Source organism: Talpa occidentalis, unplaced genomic scaffold, assembly GCF_014898055.3.
Source record: "Talpa occidentalis isolate TD23 unplaced genomic scaffold, MPIMG_talOcc4v2.1 talOcc4.7, whole genome shotgun sequence".
NCBI classification, from domain to species: Eukaryota; Metazoa; Chordata; class Mammalia; order Eulipotyphla; family Talpidae; genus Talpa; species Talpa occidentalis.
The window spans coordinates 2815596-2842171 of NW_023605083.1; the positions used below are offsets into that span (position 1 = coordinate 2815596).

Consider the following 26576-nt stretch of genomic DNA (forward strand, 5'->3'; position numbering starts at 1 on the left):
CTTTCCTGTTCAAACTTGTGAGCAGCTGTCACCGGATGGGGTCTCCAGGTGAGCCAGTGCATGTGAAGTTCAGGACCATAACTGCTCTCCCTGGCATACCTGTGGGCTTCTGTGGAGTAAGTGAGGGACAGGTGTCCTGGGAGGATGGCAGCAAAGGGAGAACCGTACTAAAAATAGCAAAATCCTCTCCTTTCTGGAAGTGCTCCATCTGTAAAATGGAGCCCTGAGCAGTGTTCTCTCTTCGTGATGGCCGCCCAGCCACACCGTGCCAGAGAGCGGCGTTCCAGCCTGCGGAAGCCCCAGTGCAGCGGAGGCGGGACCGGGCGTGGGGCAGTCGTTTTTAATAACGTTATTCTTAAGTGGTTGAACTGTACTTTTTTTAGAGCAGTTCTGGGTTCCCCAAAAAATTGAGCACAAGATACTGAGAATTCCCATTTACCCTCTGTCCCCACCCATGCGCGGCCCCCTCACCCCCAGGCTGAAGGACCTATTCCCGGACACATCATGCCCACCAAAAGGATGTAGCTGAGTGTTCACACTTGGGCCTCAACACTGCATCTTGGTAAGCGTGGACGGGCGCCTCGTGCACAGTGGCTCGCTGTCCTCAAATCCCTCTGCCCGTTCCTCTCCAGTAATTTCATTTAACTGATTTACACTTTGGGGGGAGAATTTTAAACAGTCACCAAAGTCGGTGATTGTAATGAATTCAGGTGTACCCCAGCAGCCACTGGCCTCTTAAATTACCTTGAAGCACATCTAAAACATGCTACCCACGCGCATTCCAGTGTGTATCTGCGTAGAAGCAGATAGACTTTTTTTTAAAAGCCCAGTATTGTTGTCTCTCTGAAAGTGAAACTAATAGTAGTAGCTCCACACATTGTGTCCAGTCGGTTTCCAGATTCCCAGTCGTCTCACAGGTGCCACAGACTTTCATTTCTTTTAACAGCTAGTTTGAACTGGGATCCCAAGCAAAGCCACATCTTGTGATTGGGGGGTAGGTCTCTTGTGTCTCTTTTAATCCGCAGCTCTGCTTCGCCATCTCTCGCTCCCACTTCCTTTTTACCATTTTCTCTTGCAATTTTGCTGCCATTGTGGAAGACCCCGTCGCTTGCCCTCTGGAGTGCTCCATCCTCTGGGATTTGCTCCCATGGTTTGGCTGAACACATTCCTCTGTCCCCTGTACTCTGGGTGTAGGTGGTCAGAGTCGCGTGTGATTTGCTTGCCCTGGCAAGGCAGCGTCATCGATGATCTGTCGTCTCTCGTGCGAGCATCTGGCGGCTCCCTCTCGGCTGGTGTCGCCTTGTCTGGGCTGATCAGGGTGCGCTGTGTCTGGGCTGATCAGGGTGTGGCGGGGCCGGGAGCGGGGAGGGTGCCCACCAGGCGCAGGAACCTGCCGGCACACAGCACGGCTGCACGGGCACACGGTGTGCCCGATGATCTGTCTTCTTCAAACTAAAACTCTTGCTTTGAACTGAGACTCCCGCCCCCGGATGCCCGGATGATGCCGGACGCTGGCGCCACCAGATGTTCCGGGGTCAAGATGACCGGAGGCTGAGGGCCAGTCCTGGGGCTGGGGTGACAAATGCCAGGAACGTCGCCTGCGACGGGCTGTGCTGACGGCTGTCTGCTGACGGCTGTCTGCTTACGGCTGCCTTCGTCTGACTCTCGGGGAGGCAGCTCGAGATGAGGCGCTGGAGCGGTCTCCTGGGGGCTGGCCCACCGTTCTCTCAGACTAGCAGCCAGCGATCTGAAAAATAAAGGTGCTTGTAGAGTCAATTCCTGTCTCTGCTCATTGGCTCTCTGCAGTGACAGGCAGCAATCCCAGGCCTCTTCCACTAAAGGTGCAGAGTGGGGGTGTGAACACCGGCGTAGCTGTAGCTGGCTGCTTCTGTGCTGGCAGTGTAGATGCCTGCCCCCAACCTCCCGCTAGGGCGGCCCAGGGCAGGGCCTTTGCAGGCCCACAGAGTGGTGGCTTCGTTCTCTTTATCACGTTTCAAAATAGAGCTGGTTCCCTAGCACCCTCAGTGATGGCTGATGCCCTGTTTTCCTAGTTATTTTTAAAGTAAATTACTACCTTTTGGCGATGGACACTCATTTTTGAGATGGGCCTAGAGCTGCCCCACATGACTGGGAAGCTGAAGAGTGGGCTGGGTTCCAGAATCCCAGCAAGAGGGGCCGGTGCACAGTTTGGGGGGGGAGGCTTCAAGGCTGGCCAGCAGAGTGACCCCCCCCACCCAGGCCAGGAGAGGGTGGGGCTGGGCTCGTCAGGTCGCCCTAACCTTGATTTTCAAGGAGGTGGAACACTCTTACGCAGTATCTCGGTCAGCTTCTTTTTTATCATGTTAGAACACATATAAAATCGAGCCCCGTGGCCGTGTTTCGAGTGTGTGCTGCAGGCAGGGTCAGTCAGTCACGTGGTGTGTAGCCAACACCCGCCCACCCCGTATTAGACCAACTTCCTTTCACAGCGGAGACCCCAGGCAGAGGCTGTGTCGCCGACGGAGAGCTCCTGCAGAACGAACTTCTGAGCTAAAGATTCCAGAGGTTCCAGGAACCATGACGGAAGAAGGGGTGTCCGTCCTAAGGGTTCAGCTCCCTGACTCGCTGGCGTGGAGGGCCATAAAGCATTCCACTCAGCTTCATCCTCACCACCGACATCAAAGTGGTGCAGCTGCTACTGGAGCCCCAATTAGTGCTTTTCCTGTTTAAATGGGGCGCCTGCAAGTTGGGTCTTGAAATAACTGTGTTGTGATCAGGGTTTGGGAGAGCAGCGAGGGGAAGGCCTCTTTTATAATTACAGTGTTCTTAACGCATAATGACCTGTTTTGCAGTCTTTCCTGATTAGCTCACAGCGCTGGAGCGGAGGCCGCCAGCTTGTGCAGGGCTGTGCGCCGCTGTTGCGCGCGGGGATGTCTTTTGGTGGCGATTTCCGTTATCACTGTAAACAAGTGATGTTTGCAGATTTTTTAAAAGCAAAGGATGAAGCAAACTGGTCAAGAGTTCAGCTTGTCAGGAAGAAGAGACTTTGACGTTTCTTTGCTCACTTTCCTGTTTCCTCGTCTGCCCGGTGGTTGTCTCGTCACTGGCAAGTCCTGCTGGTGATGGAGGTCGGATTAGTGCCATCATTGTTCACAGCTGGGGTTAGGACTGGTACTCAGAAACCCTGGGACTGCCCCTCGCTCACCTTAGCATCACATAACCTCGCACACCCACTCACTGCTCAGCCTGTTTTCACTTTCCTCTTTGTTTCTTGGCCGTGGCGCAGCGCTAACTTACCCGCAGCTGCTCAGGATAATGGGGGGGGAGGCGCCTCTCGGGCGGTGGCATTTCAGAGCAGGGCGCGCCCTGAGCCACAACAAGGCTGGGTCAGGCGACCTTGGTCACTGACTAGTTTACCTTGGTTTCTTTAAACTCTGAGAAGTTGTGCTAAGATGGTCCTGAGGACTCTTTTAACTCAACTCTGTGGTATCTCCGGTCCTTAGAGAAGCCGCTCTCTCCTGGAGAAGACAGCTCTTGCCCTCACCGTTTATTTCCTCTCACTCCTTAGAATACCTTCCTTCTTCACGCCCCACGGTCTCCCCTCGCACACCTGCTGGCTGGAGTGGCGATAGGCCCGAAGTCCCCAGAGAAGCAGGTGAAGCTCTCCCGGGAGAGAAACAGAGGGGTGCTGCCTGACCTGGCCCCCGCCCTCCTGTGGCTCGGTCTGTGAGAGACAGTGGGTGGCTGCAAACGTAGTTTTAGTGGATTGCTTCCTTGCAGCCTGCCTCCTCCTGAGGCCCAGGCCTTCTGCCTTCGTGGTTCCGAGGGCGTGTGTCCCTCGTATGTCAGTGCCTCCTCCCCTACAGGTTGTGGGCGCCTCCAGGCTGGTGCTGGTCTTCTCCCAGCTCCTCCAGCACCGGTGCCTGCATAGGCTGCGGTGTCTGTTGCTTGAGTGGCTTCTAGACCACTGCTGTTTGTCTTTTAACTTAAAACCTGGGGAGATGACGTTCGCTCAGACTTTATGAAGCTTGTTCATTTGGAAGCAGAACCTGGCCTGGAGCTCCCCGGGCTCCCTGCGGCGTGGCATGGCCTTCTCTGACCGCTCTTTCCTGGGTGGCGGCAGCCGCCCCGAGCTCTCTGCAGGTGTTAGTGAGCGGCGGGGCCGGCCAGCGGGGGAGAGCAGCCAGGCCTGCCCGGCCCACAGGCCACGTTCCGAAACACAAGCCTGGAGGGATAGATAGGTAACACTACAAGTTAGGTGAGCTCCTAATAGATGTGTGACGCTAGGCCGCATTTATTTGGTGATAAGTTAAAAAAAAATGTTGCCTCCATTATATAAAAACTCGCTTGCATATTCAGCAGAGCTTCTCCACATCACATTTAAAGGATAAAAAAAGAAATAACCGTAGCCAAAACAAGTTTTACAAATGACCGCAAAGTATTTAAGTTTCCTTTTACGGCCTTTTACGTTGGCTTAAAGGTCAGCATGGAAACTGATGAATTTTAAAAGTGGAACCAAGCGTATCAGACAGAAAATCACTCAGGCTCCATTGAACACCCAAGTTTTTACACCCAGATCACACAGTTCTCCCCGGAGCCTTTTGGGTGTGCTGGTCTTTAAAATGTAGATGTTTTCTGAACCGATGGGGAATGGAGGAGCATTCCCGAAGACCACCCCAGGAAAGTGATTGCAAATGCAGTGGCTGGGGAAAGGCTGGGCTGGGCTCCACTGGAGCTCTGCCAGGTGGGAACACTGAGCACCCCGGGTGCGCTGGGAGGAGGCCTGTGGGAAGCAGGGTGGGGGAGCCCCGTTAGCCGCACTTCTCTCCTGTGCTGCACGGGCAGGGCTCCCCATCTCTGCCACTACTTCTGCACCACCCGTCTCTGCATATCTGGGCAGGGGCTTCTCACAGCGGGGGGGTCTCATTGCTTTAAAGGAGTGGCCCCTCCCCGCTGTAACTCCCTGTCTCTGTGGTTAGATGTTATCACATGCCCCTACCATCCAGGGTTGTTAAAAACGCAGCCTAGAGAGGAGAGGGGTGCAGTGGGAGGATGGAAGCCACCCTGGGCTCCGTCTGACCCGGAGCCCCTGCTCATCCCTGCTCCACCATGCGCCAAGCACCAGAGCCCGGTGACTGACTCCACGGTAGACGTTTCTAACAAAATCATTTATTATAACAGGAGGTTCCGGGTTGGGGGTGGGGGGGTGCTGCTCTCATCCAATCCAAGACATCACTAGGATGCACCCTTGTTTACATCCCACCGAGCGCGCCCTCCGCCAGGTGAGCTCTGACGTACCATTGATCTCTCGTGAGCTCACGGCCAGGGGACAGGGTCCCTGTGACCTCCCCTCCCGAGGGACGGGGTGGCCTGAGCTCACCCGGGTGAGGCGCGGGGCGCTACCTTGGCTGCTGAGCTCGCCACCTCGATGGGATCCCCTTCCCTCTGTGTGTGCCGAACATGGCCAAGGAGGGTGGGTGAGGAGCCGCTGTGTGGCTGGGTGGGGGCCTTTGTGAAAGATCGGGAAAGTTCTGGAAGCCAGGAGACCAGACGTTCCACGACAAGAGCAGAAGATGTGCAACTACATCAGCTGCGCAAGAGGTGCCTGGCCTGGAGGGCGGCTGGGCTGGGCTGGGGGAGTAAGCGCTCGGGGGCCTCCTGCAGCAAGCGCACCCTGGGGTATCGTAGTGATTGGGGTGAGGACATCTTCCTGGGGGCCGGTCAGCGCACTGCAGTGTCCCGGGAGTGGCCAAGAGTCCAACTCAATTCCCAGCCTCCCTGTGGGTGCCGCCCCCCATCTGCTGCTCGTGGTCCCCTGCATCTGCAGGGGCATCCCCCTCAGGCGCGGGTAGGGGCTGCTGAGGAGCCTGGGCCTGGCAGCGCCGGGGGGCCATTGGCGCCCCTCTAGACTTCTTCCCCTTCTCCGTGGACAAGCTCCTTACCTTACTGTGTGTGTCTGCGTGACCCCGGCCACACCCGTCCTGTGGCCTCTCTGGCCACCTGCTCTGCCCCTGCTCAGGCTGTGCGTGTGGAATGTTTGTTCATTGATCTTTTTTTTTTTTTTTTTAATTTTTGCATAGAACTGGGGAGCAGGCCAGTTGGGGGGCAGGGGGCTGAGAGGACTCACCAGCGACAGAGTGGGGAGCAGCACAGGTGGATTGACTGAAGTACACTGCTGAGGGGAGCAGGGAGACAGGAAGCCCCTGGTGCCCGAAAGCCCTGACCTGGAGGCTGCTCTGGAGGTGGCACTGGCCTTCCCTGCCTGCGGGGCTCCCCACTTTGTCCTGCAACCCGCAGATGGCAGCCTCTGGGCAGGGGCGAGAGTGGCTGGTGGGCGTCTCTGTGCGACCTGGTGCTGTTGGGACTGGCTCCAGGGGGACCCAGAGTCTCGGCCTCCTCCCGGTGTAGGGAGTGGGGCTGGCCTCGTTTCCATGTTCATTTCTCCAAGTGTATCTGGAATAAATATTCACCGGGTAAAACACCCCATGTCTGAAACCTTTAGGTTCTGTTGGAACAAATTAAATGAGAAGATTGGACCCTGGTGCTGAGCGGCTGGTGGGGACAGCGCCAGACTGGGCGGGGAGCTCCAGGGTGGTGGGAGCCCCAGGGCGGCTGAGAGCCCAGGATGGCAGGGAGCCCGGCAGTAGGCCCTGGTCCCTGTGCGCTGCTGCCTTGTCCGTGTGCAGGGAGAGGCTGCGCCGGCACGTGCGAATCAGACTTCCAACGATGACTTACATCTGACAGCGCTTCAAAAGTGCCCTTCTGGAGATGCAGGCGCCTTTGCACACCCCACTTTTAGAGATTAACCATATAGAACTGCCAAGTGTTCTCATTCATGAGAGAGAGGGTGAGATCAGGCAGATCCTTCTGACAAAACCAAAATCCAAGCGTGAATGTCTCTTTTCTTCACCTTCTCTCCTCTGAGTCTGGTTCATTGACATGATTTCTCAAATCCTGGCCTTCCTCTGTCACCCACCCTGTGGCCCCATCTCACACCTGGAGTCTCTGGGCACCCCACGTGCCCTGCACACTGCAGCAGGGCAGCCTCTGCACAGTAGAGACTTCATTCTGTCCTTACGGCCAAGCCCTTCCGGGGTGTCCCTTTACACGCCGGTCACGCCAAGCTTCTGCCCTGCAAAGGCCCACCTGACCCGACCTCGGGCTCCTCAGCTTTGTCCTGAGCCATTCCCCCTTCGCCCCTGTTCCAGCACCCGGCTGTCCCCTGGCTGGAAATCTCTAGGCTGGCTCCTGCCTCCCGCTAGACTCCTCTGCCTGCCATGCCCCGCTCTTCTCCAGCACCCTCCCAACAAACCCTTCACGTCCTTGAAGTCCCCCGGATCCCCAGAAGGGAGGACAGTGGAATGACGGCCCATGGGACCGTCCCCTAAATCCTAAATCTCCAACATCTGTTTCCTTTATCCTTTTTTGCTTTGTTTTTGTTGTGGCTGCTGCTGTAATATTTTAAAGCAAACCTCTGACATGTTGTTTGCTCCTGAATCCTTGTTTCTGCAGAATAAAGACCCCCGTTTTTACAGTGACAATGTCATTGTCACACTTAACCGAATCGGCAGCGACTCCGCCAGAGCGGCGGTCCGCGCTGGCACCTCGCGCTGCCTTGAACGTGTCCTTTTACACTTGGTTTGGTTTTGATCAGGGTCCAGACAAACGCCACACGGGGCATTTGATTTTTGTTCTCTGCGCTCGTCTCCTTGCCTCCGCCCTTTTCCTTGCTGTGCTGTCTGTGATGTCTCTCCGCTTTTATGTTTCTTTTGATTTGGTCTTTATTTCTAATTTTTCTCACATTTTGTGGAGTTTTGTTGGTTCTCATTTCCTGAGCTCTTGTTGTCCCGCCACCTCGCTTCTGAGAAGTCCTCGTTCTGATTTGAGCTGTTTTTTTTCACATCATCACTGAGTTGTTTTCCTAGTTGTTTTCTTTTAGCTCAGTTTGAAATTGTTGGTCAGCTTTGCCTGCTCGTGCCCCTGCTCCTTGGTGCGGACGGTCCTCTTGACATCTGGAGGGGGCCAGCCACATTTCTCGTCCCCGTGTGTGGAAAGGACTCCCGTGGCGGGAGCGTGATGCTTCCCACTGTGCAGGACTCCCCCTCTCCCCCATGTCAGGCCATTCTTTTCAGAGGTGGGCATTTCTGCCAGTTTGGGGGCAAGGGCCCTTTTCTCCCCCTGCCGCCCAGCCTCACAACTGCTGACCCAGTGCCATCCTGCCCACCTGTATTCTGTGGTTTGTGGGGAAGTTTCTAAAGCTAGTTTTCAGCCTTCTCGATGCTAGTTGTTTTGTGTAGTTTCCAGGAGGCAATTCCAGCACATACGCAGTTCCTTCCTGACCCCCTAAGGTCGCCCCTCTTGCTGCCATCTCACCCCTTTAGCTCTGTGCCCGGCAGGCATCACCTCCTGAGCAGAGACTTCTCTTCAGTCTCTGTCCTGCCAGGTGGCCCTGCTGCCTTTCCGACCCCGGCGCCGCGTGGGCCCCATAGCGGGGCCTGTCCGCAGTCGATGGGAGCCGCGCCGCCACCCTAAGTGAAGAAACCACCCCCAGACCCTGGCTCTTCCTGCTGTGATTTTGCTACCCTGGAAAATAAGTAGAAGGAAAATGTTATGAGGCCACTTAAACTACAAAATGCGAGAAGAAAATCCCCATTTAAGATATTTAAATAGTATGGACTAGACACGGAATTAATTATCAAAAGTTAGTAATCTGGTGCCTGTCCCAGCAAAGAAGACTGATGTCTTGTTGGTCTCTGTTTTGCAGTTCTCATTGTGCTCCTCGCGTGCGTGCGTGCGTGCAGGCTGTGGTACAGGAGCAGGATTCACAAATAGAATGTTTCCATGAAGGGCCTTTGTGGGCAGAAACATGGACTTGGAGCCAGAAACAGCAAGATTCTTGCTTTGCTGCCACACTTAGTGTGTGACCCCAGGCCTTCCGCTTAGTGCCCACCAGCTCTCCTTCCAGCCGTGGGACGGGCGCTGGCTGGCTCCCTTGGGGTTCCAGGGTTCTCATGGGCCTGCGAGCCCGGGAGCGTAAGACCAAGTCTCACCCCGGGTGCTAGAGTCATGAGACCAAGCACTTTTTGAGTTGGGGGTCTCTGCTATAAATGCCACCTGATAATGAAAACAAATAATACCTTTAGAAATTGTCCACTTCAGTTTCATTTTACAGCTCTCCATTTGCAAGGAGAGCACTTTTGTTGATTCACAGTGCTGGCGTCATGGGGTACATTTAAGAGAGATTTCTTGGTGAAGTACAGTTCTGAAAATAGTGCCACGCGTTTCTGAAAAATTTTGAATTAACACCCACAAATTGGAATGGCCCTGGGTTTGTATTTTGAATCAGCTTATGGCATCTTGTTTATTCACGCACAAAGATTGTTGCACAGATAGGGAACAATGTGAGAAAGGATTCCGCTGCTGATCTAATGATGCCGCCAGCTCCTGCAGATGGAGCCCACAGGATGTGCCGGGCACGTCCCCTTTCTTAGCCACGCTGTCGGGAAATGGTCGCCACTGCCCTGTTTTACAGACGAAGAACCGAGACATGAGAATGTGAAATAGAGCCCACAGCTCGGCGATGGCCCGGGCGGCTATGTGATGTCCGCTCGCACTTGGAGCACCTGCAGCTGTAAAGGCACCGCCTCCTTATTAAGTCCCTGTGAGACTGGCATGACTGTGCTGCTTTTACAAATGAGGAAACTGAGGCACAGAGGTTCATGACCTCGCCTAAAATGCCACGTTGCCCTGCAGCGTTGACTGGCAGAAAGACTCCAGTTCTTGCTTTCAGCCACGTCGTTGGGAGTGGTACCAGGACAGCAAGAAGGACTGCAAGTAAAAATACTGGAGACTTATTCTTCCTGACCCTAGGGACATCAGTGAGTTTCCAGCCATGTGACCCGCAATTCAGCAAAAGCATTGCCTGGTCCTTGAAACCTCGAGTTTGGGGCCTGGGCTGGAACGGGCGCTTGATCGCAGGCGTCAGCCCTATTGCCTCTCCAGGCAGCTGCGTCCACACCCCCAGAAAGCCCCCGCTGCCTGCTTGTCTCTGCTCTCTGGCTGATGCTGGGTTGGTTACTCTGCGCCAGAGCTTAAGTGATTGAGGGGGAGGATTGTAATGTTGCCTGAATTTAGATTACTTTGAAGAGAGAATCCCCAGTTGGGGGCAGGGTCTAGAATTAGGAACATTTTTATTCGAGAAACCCGGGTCGGGTCGTGCCTGTTGACAAATGGTCCTTTAAAGGAATCCTTCATTTTTTGTTAGTTGAATCCATGTCTTCCATTTGGGTTTGTATTTAAGAAAAAGAGAAGCCCAGTGCTACCTTCGAACAGAGGGCGCCTGAGATGCCGTGGCCACGCAGAGCCCTGCAGGGTGAAGTCTGCGCGGGGGGGGGGGGGGGGGGGGGGGGGGGGGGGCCCTCCGCCAGCAGGAACCGCACTCAGCGGAGGGCCATGCGCCAGCGCGGCCACCTGGCCTGGTGGTTACTGAGCTGGTTGCTTTAGTGGCGTTTCAACTTGAAAAGAACAAATTTGAAACAAATAAATCGATCCATTAACCTGTTACGGGAAGGTTCCCACTGTACTTAGTACCCCCAGATCAGCTCAGATGAGGTGGACTAAGCCGCACCGTGATAGATTTTCAGGGTGATGCACGGCCCGTAAAATGACCATTAACCGCACGCTTTGTTTATGGGAGGCAGCACTTAGCGCCACCGGCCTGGCGCTGCGAGCGCGTTCCTTTGCGGTCTGTCTCCGAGCTGCCAAGTCATTGATCAGATGAAAATGACCAGTTAGCAAGTAAGTGTTTCCTGGGCTGTTGGCTCTATGAATAATGTGTTCTTCAGTTAAAAACAGCACTTTAAGCAATTGTTTAAACCTAACCATTTGGGAATGAGGGAGAGAGCTGCATGAATAATTTATTTTCAAAAGGAAAGATGAAGGGATCTGAACTTTTTCACCTTCCCAAGCCTTTTTTTACTTAAGTGAAAATACCTACAGATACTGGAGGTCCAGATAAATAAAACTCATAATGCACACTCGAGAAGTGTTAAGTTTATATACTTCCTCTTTAAGGAGAAAAAAGCCTTTTCAAAAACCTTTATTGAGCAAGGAAGAGGCATGTAAATACAGTAGCTTAAAAGAAGACCTGGGTAGGAATTGCGGGCAGGTGGCGGGACCTCAGATGTGGCGTGAGCGCGTTAGCGTCGTGCCGCGGGGCAGCTGGAGTATGGCTCGTGCGTCCTTGTAGGGAAAGGACTCCATCAAAGCGGGTTGGTTTGATCCCTTGTGCTCAAACACTGTGCTTTCCGCTTTCTAAAGCGGCTCACCATCTTAGAAGAGACGCACGTCCTTGGCTCAAGGTTTGCAGGAGAGGATTGGGGCGGGGATTAGGTACCAGTAACACCACTCCGGCCCCCTCCCTTGTTCTTACGTCACCGAAACCAGCTCCCACGGTTCTGTGCTTGCCGTCCTGTCTGGAGTGTGACCATAGGGGTGTGCTCAGCAGGCGAAGTGTCCTTGGACCATCTTGGCGTGGAAAGAATTAAAGACGATGAACGTTGGGGGTGACATCTGGGGGGGAGGGGTGGAGAGGATTGTAATGTTGCCTCAATTTAAAAAATAAGATTATTTTTTAAAAAAGAATGAAAGGAGCGCAGCTGAGCCTCCTGGATACTGCTTGGCCACATCACCTGGCCCCTCAGCAGCAGCGGTGCACGGGTGACTGCTCGGCACTGTCCTGAGCGCTGGACGACTATCTTGTCCTAACAACCTTCTGACCCAGGCGTGACATCACCTTCATTTCCTCGTCAGTGACACTGAGGCGCAGTGTTAACTCACTTGTCCAAGTTCCCCGGAGTCCTTGTGTTTACCAACCCGTTCCGCAGCCAGGCGGGCCAGCAGCAGCATGGGCGGCGCACGCGCCCGGTCACCACTCATTTTCCACCCCAGAGTGGATTGGACGCAGGGAGTGGGAGAGCAGGCCTGGCTGGTACCGCTGTTGTCAGTGTCCCAGCCGGTCAGAGACCCTTTCCCGGAGCCCGCGTTCTTCGGGTTGTCATGGCAACGCGTTTGGAAGCACACAGCACACACTAGCAACAGCGAGGAGCCCGTGGTTATATAATGAGAAGAGACAGAAAAAACTATAAATATAAAGCACAGGGGCCTGTGTTGATGCTCAAAACATCATAAAAAAAAATTGTCTTCTTGTTTGGAATAAATATATCTTTGTGTTAAGATATTCATAAAAAGGGGTAAGATTAGGCTTCGGCATCCTGAGACAGCGTTGCGAGCCTGCGACCTTGGCTCCCGAGGAAGAGCAGGTTCTGGGCGCTGGTCAAGGGCAGCGGGAGGGAGCACCTCGCGCCGTCAGCGACCGAAACACTCGTGATCCAGGAATCCTCATGGTCCCCACCATCTCTTCTGTTTCCTGCTTCGGGGGGCTTAAAAAAAAATTCATATTAAGGATATTGAGCCTCCCATTTTGAGCCAGTCACACTTGAAAAATACCCCTTGAAATTACCTCAACTTAATTTCGGGCCATTTTGTTTCAGAAATGCTAACCTCAGGGGGTCTTTGTTCTCTACGCTAAACCCTCATCTATTTGGAAAAATTCCATTTCCTCTCTGTTGAAATGGACTGGACATGGCTCCTGTGAATGACACGGTTGCTATTATCCTTGATCACTGTAAAAATGAACTTCGAGACAGTTGGGTAGGACCCAGACACAAACGCGGTGTGACTTGCACAGGGTTTATTCGAACACCAGGCTTCAGTATCTCACTGGTCATGAGGCACAGAAACACGTTTGGTTTTGATTATTTTTAAGTTTTATTTTTGGATTAAAAACTCACTGTTAAACCAAAATAGATGAATCAGGTGTGTTCGAAGCAATGCTGAGACGTCACCCACATCTGCTGAATGAAAATCACCCCCAGTTACTTGAAATCCACGTCAGGTGGAACCATCTTACTATGTACTTCACCCAGCTGTTCCTCTTCACGGAGGGAAAGACTGCTAAGAATCTTCACCTGAAAATGCCGTTAGCTGGATTATCACTGTCTAACAGTCTTTCAGAAAACACCAAGGCGGGTCGCAGTTGAGCACGGCCTTGCAAAAGCCCGAAGTGCTTGAGTCTGCCCAGGCACACTCATTGTTCCTCCAGCGTCTGCACTTGAAAATAAATCGAGGAGATTTCTCAAAACCATGTGGCATAATTTCAAGTACATTTAAACTGTGACTAGAATTTATCATCGGGAAAATGAGAGTGGGTAAGAATATCGTACAAAATGCAATGGAAAGCTCAACGGGGCCTTTCTGATGCCTGGCGGAGAGGCACCTGCCTCTGTCTCTCGGGAGGGGTCGTGGGCTCGTGCTGGTGACTTATTAGCCCCACTTTAAAGGTCTCTACCCTCAGACTGGACCAGATTTGGGTGGTCTCAGTTCTAATCCCAGCTCCGCCAGTGAGAGGGCCTGGATGAGGCCGCCACCTCTCCGTGCCCAGCTCAATCTGCATGGAGTAAAGGACTTGGACTAGATGTCCTCTGGGGCCTCCCAGCTCCACGACGATGTGATTCCTGGGGGAGAGGGGGTAGCATTATGATTCTTGAGTCTGACAACTCCTAGACTGGGTCTCCAACGTGAATTGATTCACTCAAGTGCCTTCTTCCTCGGGAAGTGCTGGAAGCGGCACTCGGCACGTGGCCGTCTGGCGGGCGGGAGCAGAAGGCAGAGGGAGGACCGCAGTGGCCAGGAGCGGGCTCTGCTCTTTCAGGTGGGAGGGGCCTGTCGACAGCAGTTTCCCAACACGAGATTGCTGAGCTCGCTAATGAAGGCAAGGTCCTGCCAGCACCCTGCCGCCTTCGTGAGGCCTGGGACGAGAGGCCGGCGGTCAGTCATTATGTGCAGTGGAATCTGGGAAAGGCCCTGCTTCCCAGGGCTGCCGGCAGCCGCTCAGAACCCGCCCCAAGATGATGAAGCGTGTCTGAGTCACGCTGTCAGGCTTAAACGCTTTCCATTGTTGAACAGCAAATAATATGCCCTTGTTTTGAGCTCCACAAAGAAAGGAACCTTTGAATTAAGGCTTAAGAATGTCAGAGCGTTTCAGGCAGGGAGGACATGCTGTCTGCAGCTGTAATGGGTGTCCCCAGAGCCGCCTCCCAGACGCCCGCTGCCTTTGCTCTGAAACAAGTCGCCCTGGTGTCGATTTCATGCCCCTGCGCCATATGCAGGCCACTCCACAGGCAAGGCCCGGTTTAAATGTCAAGCGTTTTGCCCAGTGGGCAAAGCTCTCCCTTAGTCTAGAGGGTTAAAAATGTTGAAAAGCAGAAGTTTAACCTCCTGTCTTCATTCTCAGCCAGACAGGCACAGCCTCCGATGGCGCGTGGCTCCCCCTCTCCCCAGGGGCGCATGGACCTCTCGGCAATCAGGCAGGTGTCACGTCTTGACCCTGAACGCCTCTCCCGGCAGCCTCTCCGCTCTGCTCACAGCCCTTCCAGTTGAAAAGTTTTGCCTAATATTTAACTTCCCTCTTCCCTGCTGGATCTCTCTGTTATTATTCTCATCGACCAAGAATAATTGATCTGTCCTCGTCCAGCAACTTCCATTTGCATGTTTCGGGAGTAGCGGTGCCATCTCTCACATCTCTGGTAAAGACAGACTTCTCGCTGCTCAGTCTTTGTACACCGTGTTTCCATCCCCGGCTGTGCTCAGCTTCTCTGCGCACCCTACAATTTGTCATCCCTTTGTTGTTATTCGCGTTGGGACTGCACCTGTTTTTACCAAAATGGAATCACTCTGTCTTCGTTTACACGTAAGCCTCCATATTAACACCATTCCAGGCAGCTGACTTGAGCGCTGTGGTGCTATTGACTCACCCGCAGGCTGATTCACCACCGTCCTCCCTGTCGAGGACAACTGTGGGTCTCAGCGAAAGCGCTGACCTTCCGTCTCATGGAGCTGTGTCCCCAACTCTTGACCCTTCTCTGCCGCACCGGTCAGAGCTCGAGGTCAGCCTTCGTGGGGTGGCTGCACGTGGCAACACTGGAGCTTTCATGGAGCGGTTGAAAGAATGAACCGAATCTGAGTTACGACAGCATCTGCTTGTTTAGCAGATCTTCTGTTGTCAGAGTAGGTGTCTGAAATTTAAGGATCTAAGGGCCAGGATGCTTCTATTTCTCAAGTCGTTACTATTTAAGTCAATAACTGTTCTCCTTTTACTCTGAGATCCTCCGGTGAAAGACATGCTAATTCGGTGACCTTTGATCCCACTTGCCATTGGGATGTCTCTGTCTGCTCAGGGCAGCCTGCTTGGCCCCCTACGGTACTCACTGGTGAGCACAGTGGACAGAACTGCTCTTTCCCGGGGTCCTCTCTGGTCCTCAGATCTGGTTGTCGTGGTCCCTTCTAGTTTTCAAGTTTGTTTGTTTTTTGTTGTTTTTTTTTTTTTTCAAAGATTTATTTATTTATTTATACAAGTACTGGGTACAGTCAGAAGCGCGGGAGGGTAAGAGGATTCACCAGAGCCAGAGCAGGGAACAGAACAGGCAGACTGATGATACACTGATGAGGGGAGCAGTGGGTGTGGCAGGAGAGGTCTGCATGCCATGTGGGACCCTCGCCCGGCGACCAGGGAACGAACCAGTGCTGCAGAGGCTGCGGGCAGCTTCTCAGCCCCAGTGCTCAACCGCTGCACCACCAGGGGAGGCCTCTAGTTTTCAAGTTTCTTTGAAACTTTATAGCCGGCGGCCCCTCTAGACAGCAACAATGACTATGTGTCTCGCGCCAGAACTGCAGTGGCTCTGCCATTACAATACTGATGGATTTTACTCAAATCCATCAAGTATAATAGATCCCAGCTATTCGCAAAGGTTAAGGAATGGGGTGTTCTGATTGATTAAATTTTCTAGAATAATTACCACATGTACATTGGAAGATGGATAGTCTTTCAAACTGTATATTGCTTCCTGTGCATCTAGTAGCCTCTTAGGGAACGTATATTGACCTGACCAGGGCTGAAGGGCCCTTAGACATCATCTGATCCAAAGGAGAAGCCAGAGCCCAAGGGCTGGAGGACACGGCCACTGGCGCCCCAGAGTGAGCAGGAGAGCCAGGACACAACCCAGATCCCCCTGTGCCCAGCCTCACATAATGCCCTGGGGCTCTGGGTTAAGGTGAGGTAGAGAAGACAGTGGTGAAAAGACTTGGATTCTGGGCTAGAGATTTGACATGCTGACTTTTCATCATCGTAAAACTTACTGTATTACTCTGTGTGTGTGTGTGTGTGTGTGTGTGTGTGTGTGTGTGTGTGTGTGATAGAGAGAGACAGAGAAAGAGAGAGAGAAGAAAGAAGAAATGTGACAAGTTCTTGACATACACGCCTCATTTAGTCTTCAGAGAGATGAGAGCCGAAGCCCAGTGATTGGCTCACTTCCTCCAACTGGGACTTGAACCCGCCCAGCGGGACTCCTGACCTCACGAGCTGCAGCTTCCTGATTTTTTTTAATTGTTCCCTTTCGACAGGAAAAGTATCCCTATCCAAAAATTGTTTTGCGGGCAGTGTCTCGCCTCAGTAGTGATGTCCAGGTCTAAATATATCCAGAATGCTTTCTATATTCACATGCATGTGCCACTCTTAATAGTCCAGATGGGCAGATTCGGAGACCCAAGGGCTCCCGGATGCGGCTCTCCCGCCGAGCTGCCGCTACTGAGGGCACGCAGGGCCTCGGGCCGGTTCCTGTCCATTTCCACCGTCTCATCTGGTCCCATCCGGACTCCGCGAGACGATGTGATGATGATGAAATCCAGCTCTGTGCCTGCACCTTCCGGGACAGAGCCTGTGGACGCCAAAGACACCCTCCCCTGCTTTAGCAGGCAGTGGGGCTCCACGCCACCCCACAACAGGCCGCCCGCGCCGCTAACAGCCCAGTGGGCACAGGCTCCTGCCCTGTCTCCCCCAAGACTTTTTAAAAGCCATTTAATTTGACTTTCATTTCACTAATATTTGAGATGAATGCAAAGAAGTTGGCACATATTCCAAGCTTTAAAAAAAAAAACATATTGAGATAAAATTTACATAAAATACACCATTTTATAGACTTCATGTTTGTGATAATGTACCGTTCAGTATGTTCGGATTACCGTGTGCTGTTGTAAACGTCGCCCCAAACAAGATAGGAATTTCGCCCCCCGGACATTTTCCCACGCCCCTTCCCAGTCACCCCCCCCATGCAGCCCCTCCAACTCCTCCCTCCCGCCAGCTCTGCTCTGCTCTGTCACTCGAGACCGGGTTTTTCTCGTCAGGACCAGCATAGGCTGCACGGAAGCATGCTCTGTGCCTCTTCTACTCAGCCTAGGCGTTTCGATTCATCCAGGTCATTTGTGCATTGTTTATTATCTTCTGAAGAGGGAGTGGCATTTCATTGTACAGGTGTGCCGCCATGTGTCTATCCCTCACCGGCTCATGGGCCTGTGGGCCACGTCTGGCTTGGAGATATTAAGAATAACACCGTGGTGAACTTTAGTGTATGCATTTGTGTAGATGTGAGATATTGTTTTCCTTGGGGAGACTGGAGGAGTGGAATTGTAGCCGCAGGTAGTGTGTGCCTGTCACCTTCAGTTCCCGCCATGGCGTCGTTGCCAAGGCATGCGGTACGATTCCAGAAGGCCGAGGCAGAAGAGAGGAGAGATACAGGCATCCACATCAGAAAACAAGGCAAAAAATGACCTCTTTTGGGCCTCCCTGGTGGTGCAGGAGGTGAAGTCTCAGTACTGTGAAGCTAACTGCAGCACAAGTTCGATCCCCGGCCAGGGAGCTACACACAGGGCGCAGCAGACCTCTCCTGTCTCCCCGCTGCTCCCCTCAGCAGTGTGTTTCAGTAGATCTGCTTGGTCATTCCCAGACACATTATGAGCAGTCAGCGCCCGGGGTGACTGATCACACGCCCTGACCCACACAGCCTCGCCCTCCAGGATGCTCACCCCTGTCTCCAACCCCAGATGTATGCGTGAGCCCCACCCTTTTTGGTGAAAGTGAAGATTTATTTAGAATGGAAAAAAGAACATGCAATTTACAAAGACTAGCAAAGTCTTTTTGAAATCAAGTTGTTCAATTACCTGCCTTGCTAGAAGGGCTTTCTAAACTGGCATTTGCAGCCACTACAGGGTCATTGCCATAACCCGTGGTCAGCTGTTCTATTGTTTGCAAAATTGGGTTGGTTTGTTTGTTTTCAATAAACCCATCTAAAAACTTAACCTCATTCTAAGAAGTGACACCTATGAAATCTCAGTTTGCTGGTTAGGTTTTCTATGCACACATATATATTTAAATTAAAAAAGTGTTCATCCGTCACCTGCCATCCTCACAGACCACTCCGTCAGCCTGCGCGTCACGCTTGGGAAGTTGTTCTCTGGGCACAAGTGAACTGGACAGTGGACTGAGGAGGAAAAGGGAGCCAGGGCCTGGCCGGGGCCTGGGAGCTCCGCTCTGGGGGCTGCTCAGAGGCCCCGGCGCTGTGAGAGGGCAGGGGAAATGCGGGGCCACCGGGAGCCAGCTTCTCATGGAGCCACATCCTTCCCTGCAGCTCCACTTTCTGTGTGGATGCCGTGAGTTTCAAAACCAGCCGCATCCACAGCTAAGACGCTGCAGGAACTGTTTGTTCAATGAATGGTGTTGAATTAGGTAAGCAGAATGCATGTAAAATTTTATTTCATTATCAGTGTAGAATATGCATATTACTAGTACCCTTGCTTAATTTAAATATTTTGCAAGTTACCATATTTCTTATAATCTAGCAGGGGAATTGTACAGTTGGTTTTAATATCATATGTTTTATTTGAGAAAAACTTTTTATTATTCTGGAAAGATTCCAATGAGGGGACCATTCAAAGGTGCAGGCAGTTGTAGGGGACCCAGGGGAATAGTGTGGGACCTAGCTGGCCCTTCCGAGGGTGGGGGGAGGGAGCCCAGAGTGGAGGAGGAGAACGGGGCAGGGGTGGGCAGTGTGAGAGGGGTCCTGACGCGGCTGTGATGAGGTGTGGGCGGTCCCTGCCGCCTGCCCGTGGGTAATGACCCGACCTCATTCTCCCATCTCATGTCTCCTCGGCACCTCCCTTCAGCTAGGCCAGACCAGAGGGTGAAGCTCCCCTTGGCTCAGCCTGGGGGGCAGACACCCTGGAGGAGAGGGGCTGTCTGGAGAGGGGTGTCACCAGCACCCCCCACCCAGTGCTCTTTATGTGAGGCATGGGACAGCAGGTGTCAAGAAACAGTGACCGTGAACAGCTGTTATGCCCCCTGCAAGTGGTAACCAGGCATACGGTGCCAGCCGCTGTGCCACCACCCAGTCCACCTTCTCAGGGTGGGCACCATGCAATGAGCAGCGCCCTCTCTGGACGGGCCGGTTAGCACTGGTAAGCTGGCATCGTATGTCCGTCCAGCTCCCTGGCTGAAAGCTGGAAGCGGGCGGCCTTCTCTGTGTGCCTGGCTCACACTTCATCGGCACTCCTGCGCGCTCCCAGCCCCGGTGGCAAGAGCTGACTTAGTGACGGTGGTCATGGGTGCTCCTGGAAGCGCCTGGGCGGCATGTGGGGCTTGCAGAGGTGGTGGACGTCGAGTGGAATTGTCTGTCTCCTCCGAGCGTGAGGCGTTATCTACGTGTTTCAGGGAAAATGGGCCTACAAGGTAGCTGGATAAATGTTTGGAGCAAGAAGAACAAATTTAGAAGATCATCTACCTTTTAGTTATTAATATAAAATCAAAGTCTCCTCTGCCCCCTGCCAGCTACCACTTGGCGCAGTAATTGGAAGTGGCAAAATTGAAAACCTAACTGGAAAATGAAATGTAGCTGAGTTGTCCTGTTATTCTGAAGCAAGGCCTGTGGCCTGGAGAACAACACGTCAGCCAATGAAGGCGAAGCCCCTCGGGGGGCCACCCTCGCCGCCACAGGCCCCTGGATGCACGTAGGCTTGGAGGTATCCACTGAATGACCTGGAACCCGTCGATTTCATTTGTTAATCTATTGCTAAGACCGTCCTCGGTGTCTTACAAAAAGCCTGGGAGTGACCGAAATGCGGTCTCCTTCCATGGACTCCTCACAGATCTCACAAAGCACCATGGAGGGCGGAGAGCCCAGGAATGGCTTGAATGAGGAGTCTGGCCATGAACCTTGGGCAGTCACTTGCCCTCCTCACGTCAGGGAGGGGAGTTGGACTCTTGCTCTTCTTACTTCCTAGGGCTGGTGAGGGATTGAAAGGGTGTGTATGCGCTTTGAAAATTGGCAAGTCATGCCCATTTCAACCTGCCAGGCCTCCAGCCACAAGCATCGGCCAGACCATCTCCCCGAAGGCCTGCAGTGGGCAGGCGGACGCATGCTCCCTGACGCCGGGGTCCTTGTTCTCTGAGCACAGAGAGCGTCGGGTGGGGACCTTGGACCCTCAGTAAATATTAGTAGTAGGTCTAAAGGGATGGTTTACAAACTAAATCCTGCACTTCGCTAAACCATGAGAAGGGAGTTGGGTTTTGACAACGGCATTCGCCACGTCACCTTGCCCCTGCGCACCTATGAGCTTGCGGCCTGATTGGCACCCAAGGGAAGAAGAAAGACCTGCTTCTGTATTTCTGTACGTGGGGTGTCTCTCTTACCTTTGTTTGCCTGCTCCTGCATGCTCAGCTTATCCCCAGGGTCCTGAATTCATAAGCAACTAAGGTGGGAACAGGGAAAGCCCCCTCAACATCTTTGGCCACAGTGGACCTCCGAGGAAACAAGTCTCCCCAACTCTGTGGCCTCTCTGGCTCTGTGATGTGTCCCTGGAGAGTCTTGAGGTTTTCGGGAGTCTCCTGTTGGCAGAGGACAGCACGGCTGGGAGGGGCTGATTGGGCAAGTGTGTCCCGGAGTGTGGTAAGAGAGGGCGAAGAAGCCTCAGCGGATGCGCTTCTGTCTGTCATGCGTCTAGGCTTGCTTTGGGATGTACATTCTAGAAAACACTTATAATTTTCTAGAGAGAATAGCCAGAAATCTTTCCCAGGCATGAGCCAGATATTTTACAAATCTGAGAAGTGTGACCTGTGTGAAGGAGTGAGCAAGTGGGACCCGCGCTTCTGCTCTGCTTTCCTGAGCACGTGAGATCGCCGGCTGTGGTTTCGGGCAGTCTCGTGCTCCTGGAGTAATTAAACAAACCCCCTTCTGTTTCCACCCACCAGCACCCCCTCCCCGTCTCGTCATTCTCGACAGGGGTGGAGGGAAAGCTTAAATCATCCTCCCATCCTACAAATGATTCTCTCCTCGATTTCTACTGCGTAGTCCCCTCTCCCCCAAAAGGTGGTTTATTAATCTACGTGCTCCTAACATTCAGATTTTCTAGGGGTGGAGAAAATGAACAGCACGCGTCACACACGCTGCGTGGGGTAAGCGCTATTTCAATCCGGTTGGAGCTGCCGAACATCTCACTCACACGGGATCACTGGCCGCGGGCCAGGTTTGTGAGTTTTTTTCTTTTGAGGAGGGGTCAGACTTAGGAGAACGGAGCCATCTGTCCAACAAATTGTTCCAAAGCTTTAATAACAAGTAGTTTGCAGAATACTCTAATGTGTAGAGTATAACGTTAATGTTTTGCAAGACCGATATCTTTAGAAATGTCTTGCACATTCCGTTTTGTTATCATTTTGGCATTGTCACCCCAATTTGGTAGCGCTCATCTTTGTTCTGCTGTTTTTTGCAGAATTAATTTGTTCATTAAAAGCAGCGTTATAAACCGGCATGGCCGTGTCGCAGTGCGGTCTTGAGGGGACTCGTGCTTCTCGGGCCGTGAGCCCTGCTGAAGCAGACGCGGGCACGCTGTGGCTGCGCAGGAGGCGGGAGACCTGCTCAGGTCACTGCTGCGGCCTCAGGGTGTGTGGGGGGCTCCGGCTGCTGCTGTTAGTGACTTTTGGCAGCTGACTTGGAATGAACTGTCCAGCTCCCCACTTGCCCTCTGCTGAAGAGAACTTTGCATTTCAGTTGTTTCAAAACTGCCTACGAGGGCCTACTACTGGGCTCACTTCTGATGTCCTGTCTCGTTATTCTGCAAATATTGAAGGAGGGTCGGGGGAATCCCACCCCGTGACGGGATGCAGCGTTGCAGAAGGCGGCCCCGAGGCCCCACAGGAGAAAGACACTTTCTCCTTGTTGGGAGAAAGACACTAAACAAATAAGCACTCGAAAAATTGCCTAAGTTCAACTGGGACAGGAAACACAAAGAGAATTAACAAGTGCGATTTGGTTAATAAAGCATCTTCCATCATCTTTCCTCACAAAATGTTGCCATTTTACTTACTGTGACATCTTGTGATGAGAGATTTTAAGCGCCGTGAGAGGTGACTGATGGCAGGCAGAGGGGAGCGACAGGGAGGCTTCCCTGAGGAGGTGTGTAGCTGAACCAAAGTCTAGGGGCACCAGCAAGACTGGCCTGGGCCTGTGGTGGGAGAATCTTCCAGGCAGAGAATGCAGGTAGTGTGACCCACTGTAGGGCTCAGGCACGCGGAGACAGGCCTGGCGAGGCTGGAGTGGGGGCGAGACCGGAGTGGGAGCAGCCCTGGGGGCCGGTGGTCTGCCCTCCGCTGAGCAGTGCCTGCAGCGGGGGTGCCGTGAGCAGGACACCCTTCCTCTGCACCAGCAGGGGCTCTGGGATGTGTGGCCCGTGTGCCTTGGGCAGCAGCACCGGGCGTGCCGTTCAGTGACTTCTTGGGTCAGGCACGTCAGTTGTGAGCTTGGTTGAGAAGATTAATTAACGTGAGAAACAGCCATTTAACATACCCAGCACTACGCACTACGCTGGGACCCCGTCCTGGAAGCGAGACAGTCAGATGATCAGAACTATTAGGTCGTGCCCCCTGGACCACCTCACTTGTGCTCACGCGTAGGCCGCGACGTGTAGGCATTGCTAAAATGAGAACGGCGTTAGTGGAAAGTAAGATTTTTCCATTCAAAAAGGGACAAAGAAGACGGCCAGAAACCTCGTTTGAAGGCTAGGCCTAGCCATTATTCTGAACCTGGGGTCCATGAATGGGTTTTTAAGAGGCCTGCGGACTGCAGAAAACCCTACGTGAAATTTTGTAGATGTGAACTTTGGTTTCAGTAAAATTCTCCAAGGAATCGGTGACCCGAGATGGATTTTTAAACACTGAGCGAATGAACAAGGCTGGGTGGGGTTTGAATGGGGATCCTGTAGGCGTGAGGGCTGCCGGCGAGCTGGCTTTCTAGGGCTGTCTCTGCAGCCCCCTCCTGGAGATGCCCTCCAGTTCCTACTTGACCGGGACAGTAGACGAGACACTGCTGGGTCTAGGTGTTCCTTCTGAGGCCCAGCAGTTGGTGTCAGGCGGCGCCCTGTCCGATGGGCAGAGATGTTGGAGGGGCTGTGCCTGAAGCTTAGTCCTGAGGAAGGCTTCCGAAACCTCGAGAAGAAGCTGTTGCATTGCACTGGGAAAAGCCATTGAAGGAAGGTCGGACAGTCGCAGGAGCAAGGCTGGAGGCTTTTTCTACCTGGAAATAGGGAAGTTCCGAGCCCACCTTGACCTCAAGCATGGTTTCTGGGAGGCCTGTGCTTCCAGCCCGGCATTCGGCCCATCAGACTGGAGCATGGGCCCCGCGCTTCAAGGAGGAGCAGGAGCCAAGCAGCTCCCGGTTTTCGAAAGGCCTCTGTCGTGTAAATAGGAACAGCAATCTCTCCAAGTTATTACCCTGTTAGCAGGTTGACAGATATGTGCAAATTGTGACTCACTGCTCAATTTGGCACTAAATTAATGTCTTTCTGCGCCGCGTCTGCTCAAGTGTAAACTCGTCACCACTGCTGTGTTACTGCTTGTTTGCCTATATTCCAAAGGTAAAAATTAAAGTAATTTGATCCTGCCACAGAACGGAGGGAACATATGGTGGAAGTGTAGGAGGAGAGCTCGCTGTTCCTACCTGGCCTCAGCCCTGACGCCCGGGGTGGGGGAGGGGGGGTGCACGCAGAGGGGAGCTGCGGGCACACGTAGGGGGCAGCCACGGGCCAGGAGGCCGCCTCCCAACCTCCTGCCAACGAGGTGGTCGGCAGCGGCCCCCTGCCTCCCTGCCAGCCGGCTGAGAGAAAGTGTCGGTTTTGTCTCCAGCTTTTGAATTTGACATTCGAAGCTTTCCTTATTTCTGTCAAGTCACTGGTGGTGGATTGTGTTTTAAAGCTTGGGTCTATTTGAAAATGAAATGTTTTGATTTTCACTTCTAGGATTTAGACATTGTTTTCCTCAGAGAAAGATGCAGCTGACTTTCCCTCTCTTTTTTGGCAAATACATAATGTCACCTGTAGAAAGAAAATTTGCATCTCCTTTATGTTAGGCATGTGAATAAAAAACAGCCTCCTTGAAATTCACTTTTGCTTAACAAAATCTTTGCATTGAGTTTGCTGAGCTTCTCTGAGATCGCTGGTTGAGGGGAAAGCCAGGCCTTCCCGCTTTTCTGTGTCGACGGCGGGTATTTTTCCTAGGAATTATTTCTCTTCTGCCCTGCCTTCCTTGACAAATAAAGATCTCATCAATGAAAGAATTCGGAAAGGCCGAGGAACACTCTCATTGCTGCCCACGGAGAACTCCGGCCCTTGCTAAAAGCCGGCACAGTCGGGCCGTGGGCTCGGAATCCTAGAAATCCGAACTTGCTTTTGGGCCTCCTCACTTTACCTTCCCCGTTCCCCTGTTTTCTTTGCCTGCTAAAGAGAAAGTTTTCCAGAAAGTATTTTGAAGCCTTCAAGGTGAAAGGCACGAAGGCGGTGGGTGACCTGTGATGTCGCCTTGTGCCGGGGCCTGCACAGCCATTTGCATTCCCCCGTCCAGAGCTCTGATGGCGATCGATGGAGGATGGGCTCCAAAGGACAGCGCCGCCCCCATTAGCATACACTTAGCAGTGACCTCCACTCCCTCCGGACAGTGGATTTTTCCTTCCTGCTGAGTCTGAGGTAACTGGATTTCAACCGCACACACAGAGTCAGAGGAAAGTGTGCAAGTACAGTGTTTCCAGAGACCCCCGGTAGCTCCTGGCATGAGGTTTGCCACGCGTCTGCCATCAGCCAGGGATGAAAAATGAGTTACTGCCCTCCTTTCTCTGTCTTCTCACCTTCTCTGTAGAATTTAAGCTGAGAGCCAAGGTTGCCTGTAGCGAAGCCATAAATCCGGAAGGGGACCGTGGGAGGACGTGTGGCGTCCTCGTCAGCCCGGTTCTCAGCCTCTTTCCTAAACCACCACAGCAGTCAACAGCATGGGCCTTCCTTTCAGAGAGACTTCTGTTCTTTCAGAGCTAGTCGGGTGTCTGAAGCGATAGCCTCATCTTCTGGTCCTTTTGAGAGACAGAAGAGAGCTGTTGGGTACTGAGCTTGTGAAAGCCACCTGCGGGATTGAGTATCGACCTCACCGCAGCCTCCCTGTCCTCTGGAGCGGGGCCCTCATCACATCTCTCCTCAGGCAGCTTCGCGCCAGTCTCTGCTGTCATCCCTGTGTGCCACTGCCCTGCTAGAGCCCCTGCCTTGCCCACCTGAAGTTTCAAGGGGACCATAGCCTTCTCCAAGGAAGACCTGAAGGGCCTCCCGACTTGCACAGCTGACAGGGTGATGTTCACCTTCCCACAAGAGGCTTTGTGCCGCCCGCGGTCTCACATGCCCCAGCTCTGGAACGAGGTTTAGAATGGAAATCTCTTCATGTTGGGAGTAGAGGCTAATCTCCCTCTTCCCCTGGAGAATATAGCTTTTCTGTGTTCCTGCTCTAATGGATGTGTAATTTAATTTGTCACTTCCAATGCATGGGAAACCCTCTGAGTCCTCACTGGAGCCGTGCGTCCCCTCTGTGCCCATGCAGTTATGACGAGCACAGCGGCGCAGGTAACTTTGCTCTGAAAGGATCGGAGCTGACCCCACTCACTCAGTTCGGGTCAGCCTTGGCGTCTTCACCGTGAGCCACCTCTGGAACAGAGGATTCGTCTTCGAACCAAGGGCGTCTTTGCAGACTGGGCCCCTGATGCACCAACACGAGTATCTGGGTTTTTAAATTTTTTTTTAAAGATGTATTTACTAATAAAAAAACTGGGGTACAGGCTAGAGGCGCGGGAGGGTGAGAGGATTCACCAGAGACAGAGCAGGGAGCAGAACAGGCAGATGGACTGAAGACACTGCCGAGGGGAGCAGTGGGCGAGACAGGAGAGGTCTGCTGTGCCATGTGGGTGGCTCCCTGGCCAGCCGGGAATTGAACCCGCGCTGCAGAGGCTGCGCACAGCTTCACAGCGCTGCACTCAACCGCCTGCACCACTGGGGAAGCCCAACATGAGTATTTATACTTTGGAGTCTTGGTGCCAAACACCACGTGAGGTGCTTAATGTCACTTATCTCAAAAATGATTAAACTTTCAGAGGTTCAGGTTGCAGGTGGGCAGGAGAACAGAGGGCTTCCTCAGAGGGGTGTCTTGAGGGAGAATCAGAGCTGATAGATTACCTGATATAATCTGACTAAGTGAGTAGGGCAGGGTCCAGGTTAGACTGTTACAGGCCCATAGAAAGCTCCCAGGTGAGGGCTTCCCGAGCCTCTGTCCCAGCCATTTGCCGGCACGCCCAGAG

The 26576-nt window shown here is 53.1% G+C and overlaps 1 protein-coding gene across 1 annotated transcript in view; it reads left to right on the forward strand.

Annotated features, from left to right (window-relative positions):
• The window catches only part of MED27 (mediator complex subunit 27), a 159482-nt gene that overhangs the window by 78721 nt on the left and 54185 nt on the right, over positions 1 to 26576 (forward strand). The window lies entirely within an intron of this gene.